Raw genomic sequence first — 12757 nt, 5'->3', positions numbered from 1 at the left:
TTCTTGATTTTTTTTTCCTTCCAGATTAATGCTGTTATTTATTTTTCTAGCTCTATAAAACAATTGTGACAATTTGATTGGCACATTAATTTAGTTAGAATTTTCATTGTTATTATATTGGGTTGGCCCACCAAGGAGAAATGAACACTTCTCTAGTTGTGTACAGCTATCTTTATTTGCATGATAAGCATTTTATAGTGGTGTTCAGATAATTCCTGGGAGCATCTCTTTAGATAGGCTCCAAATATTTTACAACAATTGCAATTATTTTAAAAGAATTTCTCTATCTCTTCCTCCTTGATTTTTAAAAATTTGTGGTAGTACATATATATACATATATATTAATGATTTATGTTAATTTATTTTATATCCAGCAGCTTTGTTGAATTTGTTGTTTTTTTAAGATTAGTATTACAGATTCTAAGGAGTTCAATAATTCAGGAATTACTTCCCCTCAATCTATTTTCCATTTCTATTGCTTTGGAATTCATTTCAGTGGGTTATTTTAAAGTTATTTAAATAGGAAAGTTGAGAGAATTCAGCAGGAATGCTACTGCATATTGTTATCTTGATTCTACTCTACCCTATATTATTTTTCAGACAAATTTTTTACTATATTTTGTAAGTTATTTTTGAACCCATATTGTTCACATATATTTCAAAAATAATCTATGGAACTTCATCTTTTGTAAGTTATTTTGAAATTTTCTGAGTATTATGCAAATATTTTGTTTTCAATTTTTTAAAATTTTACTAATGAGGCTATGAGCACTTAAAAATATATAAGAATTTGATTGCTGCTAATAATTTTCTTAGTTCATATGCACAAAAGTCTGATCCAAAATCTGAACAATTTATTGGGTTTCTCAAATAAGAATGACACTCCCCCTCAGAAGATTTGAACCAAACCACAGTAAAATTAGCAGTGAATTATTATTCCTGGCATTCTTAAAGAACTCTAACATTTAGACTTCTCACATTTGCTAATTTGATGGGGAAAAGGTGTTACCTCTGGGTTGTTTTAATTTATAGTTGGTAGATTATTAGTAACTTAGGACATTTTTGTTTAGTTATTAATTGTTTGTATTTCTCTGTTAGGAAACTTTTTATAACCATTCACAACTCATACATGGAAGAATAAATTTTGAGTCCAAAACTTAACTAGAAGAACTTAGAAAAACTCAGAAAAAGTAAGTGCCACTCATGGAATTTTAAAGAAATTGTGGTAAAAGAATGCATTTTAGTCCACTTTAAGTAATGGTGAATACAAGAAATTAAGAAAAAATATATGAGAAGTTATGCATAATTTTATTTTTTTCTGGTTCTTTTTTAAAATAGCTTTTTATTGACAAAACATTTGCATGGGTAATTTTTCAACATTGACCCTTGCAAAAACTTCTGTTCCAACTTTTCCCTTCCTTCCCTCCACCCCTCTCCCTTAGATGGCATTTAAATATATTAAAGTATATGTCAGATACACTATATGTATACATATTTACACAGTTATCTTAATGCACAGGAAAAATCTGATTTAGAAAGAAGGTAAAATTAACCTGAGAAGAAAAACAAAAATGCAAACAAACAATATCAGAAAGAGTAGAAATGCTATGTTGTGGTCCACACTCATTTCCCAGTGTTCTTTTGCTGGGGATTCACAGTTTTATTAAGAAAGTATTCAAAAGATAACAATCCATAAAATGACAAGAATTAACATAAATGAAAAATAACACTCAAAGACTTGAGAATCCTTAATATAATGGCTAAAAGATATTATAATTCAAATTTCAAATTAATTTAATGATTCATCTTGATACTTAATGATGATTTCTTTCCTTTTGAGAGCAGCAAAATGTTGTATATGATGTCAGGAATGGACAATGCAGCGGTTTTTTTTTCTCCTTAAATATTTCTCTATATCACCAAACAGGGATTTATGGAATTAACATTTGGAAGTGACAACTAAAAAAAATTAATATAAAGTTCTCTTGGATTGTTTTTTAGGACTTTGGCTATGAAATCCTTTCAATCTTGTCAATTAATGACAATGAAGTTCTTAAACTCAAATAAATGATGTAACATATATTAAGGATGGAAATCAATTTTTAACAGATAGTAAATAATGTAGTTGTATGATTTAGAAAATAACGTTAATTTAGAGAAGACCAAAATAGAATTAATAGAAACAGGTGTAATATTAGCCTGGCTATTAACTAATTTCTGTGAAAAAAAAAAAAAACAGACTAAGAAGAGTTCCAGTTATTGACTAAAATGGCCACTGATTGAGAAGCCTTGACAATGTTCACATAGGTATGTAAAAAGCCTCAAATGAAAGGGAAAATTGGTCTTAAGCTTAAAAAAAAATTCTGGAAGCACTCAAAAAAGATTTTACAAAATAAATAAGAAAGATAGAAAAAATTGACAAAAGAATGAGAGTGAGGGAAGAAAAATCATGAAAAAGAGTCAGCATCTTGGCAAATAAAATACAAAAATGGGGGAAAATGTACAAAAATTGAAGAAAACTTCAATAAGAAGAGGTATGAACCAAGGATGATAGTTATCACTAACATTATTATTTAATATTGTACTAGAAATTTTAGCTAATGAGAAATAAAGGAAATTGAAATAGAGTGGATAATAAGGGAAAAAATAATCACTATTTACAAATAATATAGCATTATACAAAGAAGAACTCCAGTGCAAATCAACTGAAAAATAGTTGAAATAATTAACAACATTGGCAGTTGGAGGATAATAAATAAACCTATATAAATCTGTCTATCCCCAAAAAGTCTATCAGGAAGTGATAGTGAAAATGCAATTAAAATTACTGTAAACAGGGACTTCCAGGAGCCAAAGTGGTAGCATAAGTCATAAATTACCACAATTCTCTCAAATTCACTTTTAAACAGTCACAAAATGGCAGTCCCAAATAAATTCTGGAAGAGCACGACGAGAAAAAAGATGGTATGAAAACAGTCTTTGAGTTCAAGAAACTTGGAAGAAAGGTCTTTCTTGCTTTGGTAAAGGGAAAGCACAGTTCAGGACAGGAAGTGTCCCAGCAAACAAGTAATAAGTCCCAACTCAGCAAATGAGTGACACAGATCTACAGCCCCAGTGGAGCAGGCAAGTCCTAACACCAGAACACTGACATATCTCAGTATATGCAAGGAGAATGGGCAGAATCTGTCTCTCTGAGAATTTCCAAATGCTTCAACATAGCCTCAGACAAACAGGTAAAAACTAGTTCTTTGGGCAGCTACCAGTCCTGGATACTTTACCACATGTATCAACATATATTTGAGCAAACAGGCAGTCACCAAGATCAGACCATTGTAGGCATGAGAGAAAGCAGAAACTGAGATTTGGGGATCTCAACACATGACAAATACTACAACAAGGAACCTGACAGCACCAGGTAAGCTTCATACACCTATACCTATCCGCAGCTCCAGCTTTCCACCTACTCAAATCCTCAGTGCCACATCAGATAATGAAGGTCCCCTATGGGTCTCAGGACAACATCATCACTGCAATAGCTAAATTGCTACTGCTTGCAGCCCTTGGCAAAACAAGCCTAAGAAAGTTTCCTTCCCCTACCCTGAGGACAGAGCTCAAATTTAAAAGAAAAAAAAAGGCAATAAAAATGAACAAAGAGCAATAATAACAATAGCAATATGGCCATAAAAAACTATTATGATGAAAGGAATGATCAAGATACAATCTCAGAAGAGGATAATAATGTCAAAATATCTATGGGAAAAATTCCAAGGAAAAGTGCCTTCTGGGAGGCAAGATGGCCAAGTAAAGTCAGGAAGATGCTGGTGCTTTCCCAGTTTTCCTCAAAAACCACATGAAATCAAGATTCTGAACAGCATCTGATGAAATGAAACCATTCTCCAATTCAAAATAGACTGAAAATTTTTCAAGAAAGGTTAGTCTCATTGGGGAGAAAAAAGTGTTCAGCCTCCCTCAGATAAACTCTAGGAAAGCTAGTGAGAGGGTCTTAATCACAGCAAAACAGCAACTAAGATTCTCAGTCTTAGTCTTGTGGAGCAAGAAATCAGTAGGGCAATATACTGTCCCAACTCAGAAGGCAAACTCTGGGAAACAAGAATATTTCCTGAAAAGAGTAGGGATAGCTATCCATGCAAATATAAGGAGCCTCTGTGTTCAAAGCAAAGTCTCAGAGCTACACAGAAAAGTTTAGCCAAGAGCAGAACTCAATCACAAAAGTAAAGAGAAAGAGAGAGAGAGAGAGAGAGAGAGAGAGAGAGAGAGAGAGAGAGAGAGAAGGAGAGAGAGAGAGAGAGAGAGAGAGAGATACCAAAAGAAAAGGAAAGGAAATGAGCAAGAAAAAGAAAATAACCTTGACCATAAAACGTTATTATGGCAACAGAGCAGACCAAAACATCAACTCAGACAAAATGTCCACAAAGCAAATATCAAAGTGATACAAGTTGGTCTCAAGTCCACAGAGGTTTCTTGGAAGTGTTCATAAGAGATTTTAAAATTTTTAAATAAGAGCGGTAGAAGAAAAAAAATGAGAAAAGAAATAAGAGATATGCATGAAAGAATCAACAGCTTGGAAAAGAAAGGAAAAAATTCTCTGAAGAAAGCAACCCCTTAAAAAGTAGAATGGTAAAAGAAATACAAAAGCTAATCAAAGAAAATCACATATTAAAAATTATAACAGGGCAAATGGAAGTTGCCAGAAAAAGTAATTGAAATATCAAGGAGTAACAGTCAGCATTACTCAGCATCTGGCAGCTTCTATAATAAAGATTGGAGAGTCTGGAATATGGAACCATATTCCAGAAGGCAAATGATTTAGGATTTAGGATTTAGGATTATAACCAAGAATTAACTACCCAGCGAGTAGTTTCTTTTTTCAAGAGAGGCAATAAAATTTCAAGGAAGTAAGAGGCTTTCAAACATTTCTATTAAAAAAAAAAACTAAACAGAAAATTTAATCTACAAACACAATATTCAAGGGAAGCATAGAATGGTAAACAGGAGAAAATATATGTTATTTAAAGGTTAAAATGTTTACATCCCTAGATGGGAAAATGACACCTGTAACTCTTGAGAACTGTATCTGTCACTGGGCAGATAAAGGGCAGCATCACATGGACCAAGGGTGACATAAAAAAAAAAAAGACATCAAGGGACAGAAAAAAGGTCTGTACTAAAAAAAAAAAAAAGAGGAAAGGGGAGGTATGATGGGAACAAAAGAGGTACACAAAACCTATTACAATGAAGGAAAAGAAGGAAGGACATTGTTTGAAGTTTGATCTCATCAGTTTTGTTTCTAAGAAAGAATAATTTAATCATTCAATAGGGTACGAAATTTATCTAATCCTATACAGAATTAGGGGGAGAAAGAGGAAAAGAAAAGGATGGACAGGAAAAAAGAGAAGGCAGAAGCACTAACGAAAAAAGTAAGAGAAGGAGGAAAAGTTGATAGAAGACAAGGAAATGAATGGAACAGGTTAAAAAAAACATAGGACTATGGACAGTGGAAAGAGAACAAAAGCATATACAGGGAAGAAAATAAGATGTAGAGAAATACAGAACTAGTAATCATAAAAGTGAAAATGAATGGGATGAACTCTATTCATAAAATGGAAGCAAATAGTAGAATGGATTAAAAAAAAAGAATACTACAATATGTTGTTTACAAGAAACATTTGTCACAAAGAGACAAATATACAGTAAAAGTAAAAAAAAAAAAGGAACAGTACAGTTAAAAAAGCAGGAGTAACAATTATGATCTCAGATAAAGCAAAATTAAAAAATAGATCTTGTTAAAAGAGATAAGGAACTAAAGTACATCTTGTTAAAGGGTAGCATAAATAATGAAGTGGTAACAATACTAAATATATATGCTTCAAGTGATAGAGCAGTCAAATTTCCAGAGAAGATTTTTTAAGCCAGTTATAGGAAAAAATAGACAGCAAAACTATTCTAGTAAAGGAGCTCAACCTTATCCTGTCAGAATCAGACAAATCTAACCACAAAATAAACAAGAGAGAAACATGGGTGGTTAACAGGATCCAAGAAAACCTAGATATGATAGACCTCTGAAGAAAACGGAATAGAGAAAGAAAGGAATAAAACTTTTTCTCAGCAATACATGGCACCTACGTAAAACTTGACCATATATTAGAATATAAAAACCTCACAATCAAATGCAGAAATTACAGTACATTTTTCCTTTTCAGATGGTATACTTAGAGAACCCTAGAGAATCTACTAAAAAGCTATTAGAAATAATCCACAACTTTAGCAAAGTTGCAGGGTACAAAATAAATCCAAATAAATCCCCTGTATTTTTATACATCATCAACAAAATCCAACAGCAAGAGATACAAAGAGAAATTCCATTCAAAATAACCGTCGATAGCATAAAATATTTGGGAATCTATCTGCCAAAGGAAAGCCAGGAATTATATTAACAAAACTACAAAACACTTTCCACACAAAGTTAGATTTAAACAATTGGAAAAATATTAAGTGATCTTGAATAGGCCAAGAGTAATGAAGAAGACAATACAACCTAATCTATTTAATCAATGCTATACCAAATAGACTCCCAAGAAACTATTTTAATGACCTAGAAAAAAAATTCATATGGAAGAACAAAAGGTCAAGAATTTCAAGGGAACTAATGAAAAAAAAAATCAAATGAAGGTGCCCTAGCTGTACCTGATCTAAAACTATTTTATAAAGCAGAGGTCACCAAAACCATTTCGTATTGGCTAAGAAGTAGACTAGTTGATCAGTGGAATAGGTTAGGTTCACAGGACAAAATAGTCAATAACTATAGCAATCTAGTGTTTGACAAACCCAAAGACCCCAGTTTTGGGGATAAGAATTCATTATTTGACAAAAACTGCTGGGAAAACTAGAAATTAATATGGCAGAAACTAGACATGGACCCACACTTAACACTGTACACCAAGATAAGATCAAAATGGGTTCATGATTTAGGCACAAAGAATGAGATTATAAATAAATCAGAGGAACATAGGATAGTTTACCTCTCAGATTTGTGGAAGAGGAGAGAAAAGAAGAATAAGAGATCATTATTGATCACAAAATAGAAAATTTTGATTATATCAAAATAAAAAACTTTTGTACAAACAAAACTAATGCAAACAAGATTAGAAGGGAAGCAATAAACTGGGAAAACACTTTTACAGTTAAAGGTTCTGATAAAGGTCACATTTCTAAAATATATAGAGAATTTACTATAATTTATAAGAAATTAAGCCATAGAAATTAGGCATCAACCCACACTTAACACTGTACCCCAAGATAAGGTCAAAATGGGTTCATGACCTAGACATAAAAAATGAGATTATCAATAAATAAGAGGAACACAGGATAGTTTACCTCTTAGACCTGTGGAAGAGGAAGGAATTTATGACCAAAGAAGAATTAGAGATCATTACTGATCACAAAATAGAAAATTTTGATTACATCAAATTGAAAAGTTTTTGTACAAACAAAATGAATGCAAACAAGATTAGAAGGGAAGCAATAAACTGGGAAAATATTTTTACAATCAAAGGTTCTGATAAAGGACACATTTCCAAAATATATAGAGAATTGGCTCTAATTTATAAGAAATCAAGCCATTCTCCAATTGATAAATGGTCAAAGGATATAAACAGACAATTCTCAGATGAAGAAATTGAAACTATTTCTAGCCATATAAAAAGATGCTCCAAGTCATTATTAATCAGAGAAATGCAAATTAAGACAACTCTGAGATACCACTACATACCTGTCAAACTGGCTAGAATGACAGGGAAAGATAATGCAGAATGTTGGAGGGGATGTGGGAAAACTGGGACACTAATACGTTGTTGGTGGAATTGTGAATACATCCAACTATTCTGGAGAGCAATTTGGAACTATGCTCAAAAAGTTATCAAACTGTGCATACTCTTTGATCCAGCAGTGTTTTTTACTGGGCTTATATCCCAAAGAGATTATAAAAAAGGGAAAGGGACCTGTATGTGCACGAATATTTGTGGTAGCCCTCTTTGTAGTGGCCAGAAACTGGAAACTGAGTAGATGCCCATTGGAGAATGGCTGAATAAATTGTTTTATATGAACATTATGGAATAGTAACGTTCATAATTGAATGTTATGCAATAGTATTGACCAACAGGATGATTTCAGAAAGGCCTGGAGAGACTTACACAAACTGATGCTGAGTGAAATGAGCAGGTCCAGGAGATCATTATATACTTCAACAACAATACTATATGATAACCAATTCTGATGGACCTGGCCATCTTCAGCAATGAAATGAACCAAATCAGTTCCAAGGGAACAGTAATGAACTGAACCAGTTATGCCCAGCGAAAGAACTCTGGGAGATGACTAAGAGCCATTACATTGAATTCCCAATCCCTATATTTTTGCCTGCTGGCATTTTGGATTTCCTTCACAGGCTAATTGTACAATATTTCAGAGTCCAATTCTTTTTGTACAGCAAAATAACAGTTTGGTCATGTATACCTATTCTGTATCTAATTTATACTTTAATATATTTAACTTCTACTGGACCCTGCCATCTAGGGGAAGGGTTGAGGGAAAGAGGGGTGGGGAATTGGAACAAAAGGTTTGGCAATTGTCAATGCTGTAAAATTAGCCATACATATAACTTGTAAATAAAAAGCTATTTTAAAAAAATTAAGCCATTTTCCATTTGACAAATGGCCAAAGGATATGAACAGACAATTTTCAGGTGATGAAATTCAAACTATTTCTACTCATATGAAAAGGTGTTGCAGATCACTATTGATCAGAGAAATGCAAATTAAGACAACTCTGAGATACCACTACACACCTGTCAGATTGGCTAAGATGACAGGAAAAGATAGTGACAAATGTTGGAGGGGATACGGGAAAACTGGGATACTGACACATTGTTGGTAGAGTTGTGAACGGATCCAGACATTCTGGAGAGCTCTCCAGAATGGAGAACAATTTAAAACTATGCTCAAAAAGTTACCAAACTGTATACCCTTTGATCCAGCAGTGTTACTACTGAGCTTATATCCCAAAGAGATATTAAAGAAGGGAAAGGGACCTGTATGTGCCAAAATGTTTGTGGCAGCCCTTTTTTGTAAAGGCTAGAAACTGGAAATTGAATGGATGGCCATCAATTGGAGAATGTTTGGGTAAATTATGGTATATGAATGTTATGGAATACTGTTGTTCTGTAAGAAATGACCAACAGGATGAATACAGAGAGGCTTAAAGAGACTTACATGAATGGATGCTAAGTGAAATGAGCAGAAACAGGAGATCATTGTACACTTCAACAACAATATTGTATAAGGATGTATTCTGATGGAAGTGGATATATTTGACAAAGAAAAGATCCAATTCAGTTCCAATTGATCCATGATGGACAGAATCAGCTACACTCAGAGAAGGAACACTGGGAAATGAATGTGGACCACTTGCATTTTTGGTTTTTTTCCCCCAGGTTATTTTTCCCTTCTGAATCCAATTTTTCTTGTGCAACAAGAGAAATGTATATATCTGCACAAATATATTGCATCTAAGGTATACTTTAACATGTATGAGACTGCCTGCCATCTAGGGGAGAGGGTAGAGGGAGGGAAGGGAAAAGTTGGAACAGAAGTGAGTGCAAAGGACAATGTTGCAAAAATTACCCATGCATATGTTCTGTCAATATAAAACTATAATAAAGGTTTTCTTTTTCTTTTTCAGACCACATTGAAATAAAATTGTATTTAATAAAGAGCCAGGGAAAAATAAAATAAAAACTGATTGAAAATTAAATAACTTAATTCTAAAGAATGAGGGGGTCAAATGGCAAATTAAAGAAAAAACCCATAATTTCATTCAAGAGAATGACAATAATGAGATAACATAACACAACCTATGAGATGCAGTCAAATCTATAAAATAGAGAAAGCGGAGATCAGTGAATTACACATACAATTAAAAAATTAATTGCAAATTAATGTGCAGGGTGAGCTAATAAAAATGACATTTCTACCTAAATTCTTCTACTTTTTCAGTGCCATATGAAGAAAACTGCAAAAAAATTATTTTGTAGGGATAGAAAAAAAAAACAAAATTCATCTGGAAGAATAATAGGACAAGAATAGCAATGGAATTAATGAAAAAAAAAAAGACAAAGGATAGAGGCCTAGCATTGTCAGACCTAAAATTATCTTATAAAGCAGCAGTCATCAAAACTATTTGCTACTGGTAAGAAATAGAGTGGTGGATCAGTGGAATAAGTTAGATACATATGGCACAATAATCAATAACTATAACAATCTAGTATTTGATAATTCCCTGAATTCTAGCTTCTGTGATAAGAGCTTACTGTTTCATAAAAAATTGATTGGAAAACTGAAAAATAAGTCAGAAATTCAGTATAGGCATACATCTCACATCCCAAACCAAAATAGTCAAAATGGGTACATGATTTAAGTGATACCATAAGCAAATTAGGAGAGCAAGAGATAATTTATTTATCAGATGTTTGAAGAAAGGAGAAATTTATGGCCAAAGAAAAACTAAAGAACATTATGAAATGCAAAATGGACAACTTTGATAATTAAAAATATTTTGCACAAATGAAACCAACAGAAAGAGATTAAAAGGGAAGTACAAACCTGGGGGGAAATTTTATAATCAATGATTTTGAAAAAGTTTCATTTCTAAAATATAGAGAACTGTATCAAATTTATAAGAATACAAGTTATTTATTAATTGATAAGATCACCTATGAACTACTTGATTCTTCTCTGCAATTCAATGATTCAAGGCAATTCCAATAAACTTTGGAAAAAAACACCATCTCCATCCAGAAAAAAGAACTATGGAGATTGAATGAAAATTAACATATGTTATATTCATTTCTTTTTTCTAATTTTTTTCTCTCATAATTTTTCCTTTTTGTTCTGAATTTTCTCTCAAAACATTATTATTAAAGAAATATATATTTAAATTTTTAATATGCATGAATAATGAGAAAAAATAAAATAATTACTTTTTTAAAATTCCCTCATTTATTTAAAAAAATGTATCTGGTTTGGAGGTATGCTTGGTAAGAACTGATCCAAAAATGCCAAAACCAAAAATATTTACAAGTTATACAAAGACTTATGATTAAGATATCATGTCATTCAATATACACAAAGATTATGTGATGATAAACTATACTAGACTTAACTCTTCTCAGTAATACAGTGATTCAAGACAATTCCAAAAGACTTGGGATGGAAAAATGCTATCAGCATCCAGAGAGAGAACTATAGAAACTGAATGCAGATCAAAGCATACTGTTTTCACTCTTTGTTTTTCATTTTTTTCTCATTTTCCCCTTTTCTTTTGATTTTTCTTTAATAGAGGACTAATATTGAAATATTTTTAAAATGATTGTACATGTATAACCTGTATCAGATTGCTTGCTGTCTAGGGAGGAGAGAGAGACAAGGGAGAGGGGGAGAAAAAAACTGGGATGCTAAATCTTACAAAAATAAATGTTGAAAACTATCTTTATATGTAATTGGACAAATGAAATATTATTGAGGAGAAAAAAGATATGGTGTCATCCATTGGCTAACTCATGTCAATATTACTTGGTCAAATGACATGTAACCATTTTTTTTCCATTTTTAACCCAGAAATCTGAGTAACAATCTTACCAGAGAACCTCTTGGAGGGTAGTGATAGTGTTGCATTTTCAACTAGAATCAGATAGTGACCAGCATTTATAAGGATAGTTCTCTCTCCTCTTCTCCTTCTCTCTCTCTCTCTCTCTCTCTCTCTCTCTCTCTCTCTCTCTCTCTCTCTCATAAACACACTCACATATACATATACACTATTAAAGGAACTGATTTATTCATTTATTTCAATGAAGAGAAGATGTATGTACAGAATGTGATATATATATGTATACAAGTGCATTATATGTAACATGTTACATATATAAATATATGTATATTGTGTATTCTGTGGTAAAAACAGACTCAATGACTATTAGTTTTCCTCTTTCCATAATCAATGATAGCCAGCCAACTGACAAATGCAAAAAGCAGTAATGTCTGCCAGATAGCTAGAAGCATGTGTTATCCATGATTATCAACAACATTTGCTAGCTTTTAATTCATCACTTGGGATCACTGGGAATTCATTACCTGTTGTAAGTTTAGTGCCAAAAGAGCAAGTGTAGAACATAAACAACATTTTGCCATAGGGTTGGATTTGTTCTTATTTATAAAATATCAGTTATCTTAAGAAAAAAATTCTTTCATATGAAAAGGAAACAGTGTTGATAATGAATCTGATTCTCATCAGATTCACATATAATTGTGGAAATGTTCCAAAAATTTTCATTCTCAAGCAAAAAAAATCTATTCAAATAAGTGATTTTAAAAATTAGCTTTGAAGAAATTTTAACTTGCATCATTAATAAGATAAGAAATCAATTGTCAAAGTTTTTGTACAAATAAAACCAATGTAGACAAAATTAGAAGGGAAGCAATAAATTGGGGAAAAATACATTCAAGGGTTCTGATAAAGACCTCATTTCTAAAATATATAGAGAATTGTTTCAAATTTATAAGAATTATTTTCCATTTGATAAATAGTCTAAAGACATGAACAGGCAACTTTCAGATCAAGAAAGTAAAACCATTTCTCGCCATATGTAAAGGTGCTCTAAATCATTATTGATCAGAGAAACACAAAT

This window comes from Antechinus flavipes, chromosome 6, assembly GCF_016432865.1.
Source record: "Antechinus flavipes isolate AdamAnt ecotype Samford, QLD, Australia chromosome 6, AdamAnt_v2, whole genome shotgun sequence".
Classification (NCBI taxonomy): Eukaryota; Metazoa; Chordata; class Mammalia; order Dasyuromorphia; family Dasyuridae; genus Antechinus; species Antechinus flavipes.
Note: the sequence above shows the minus strand (reverse complement) of the source record.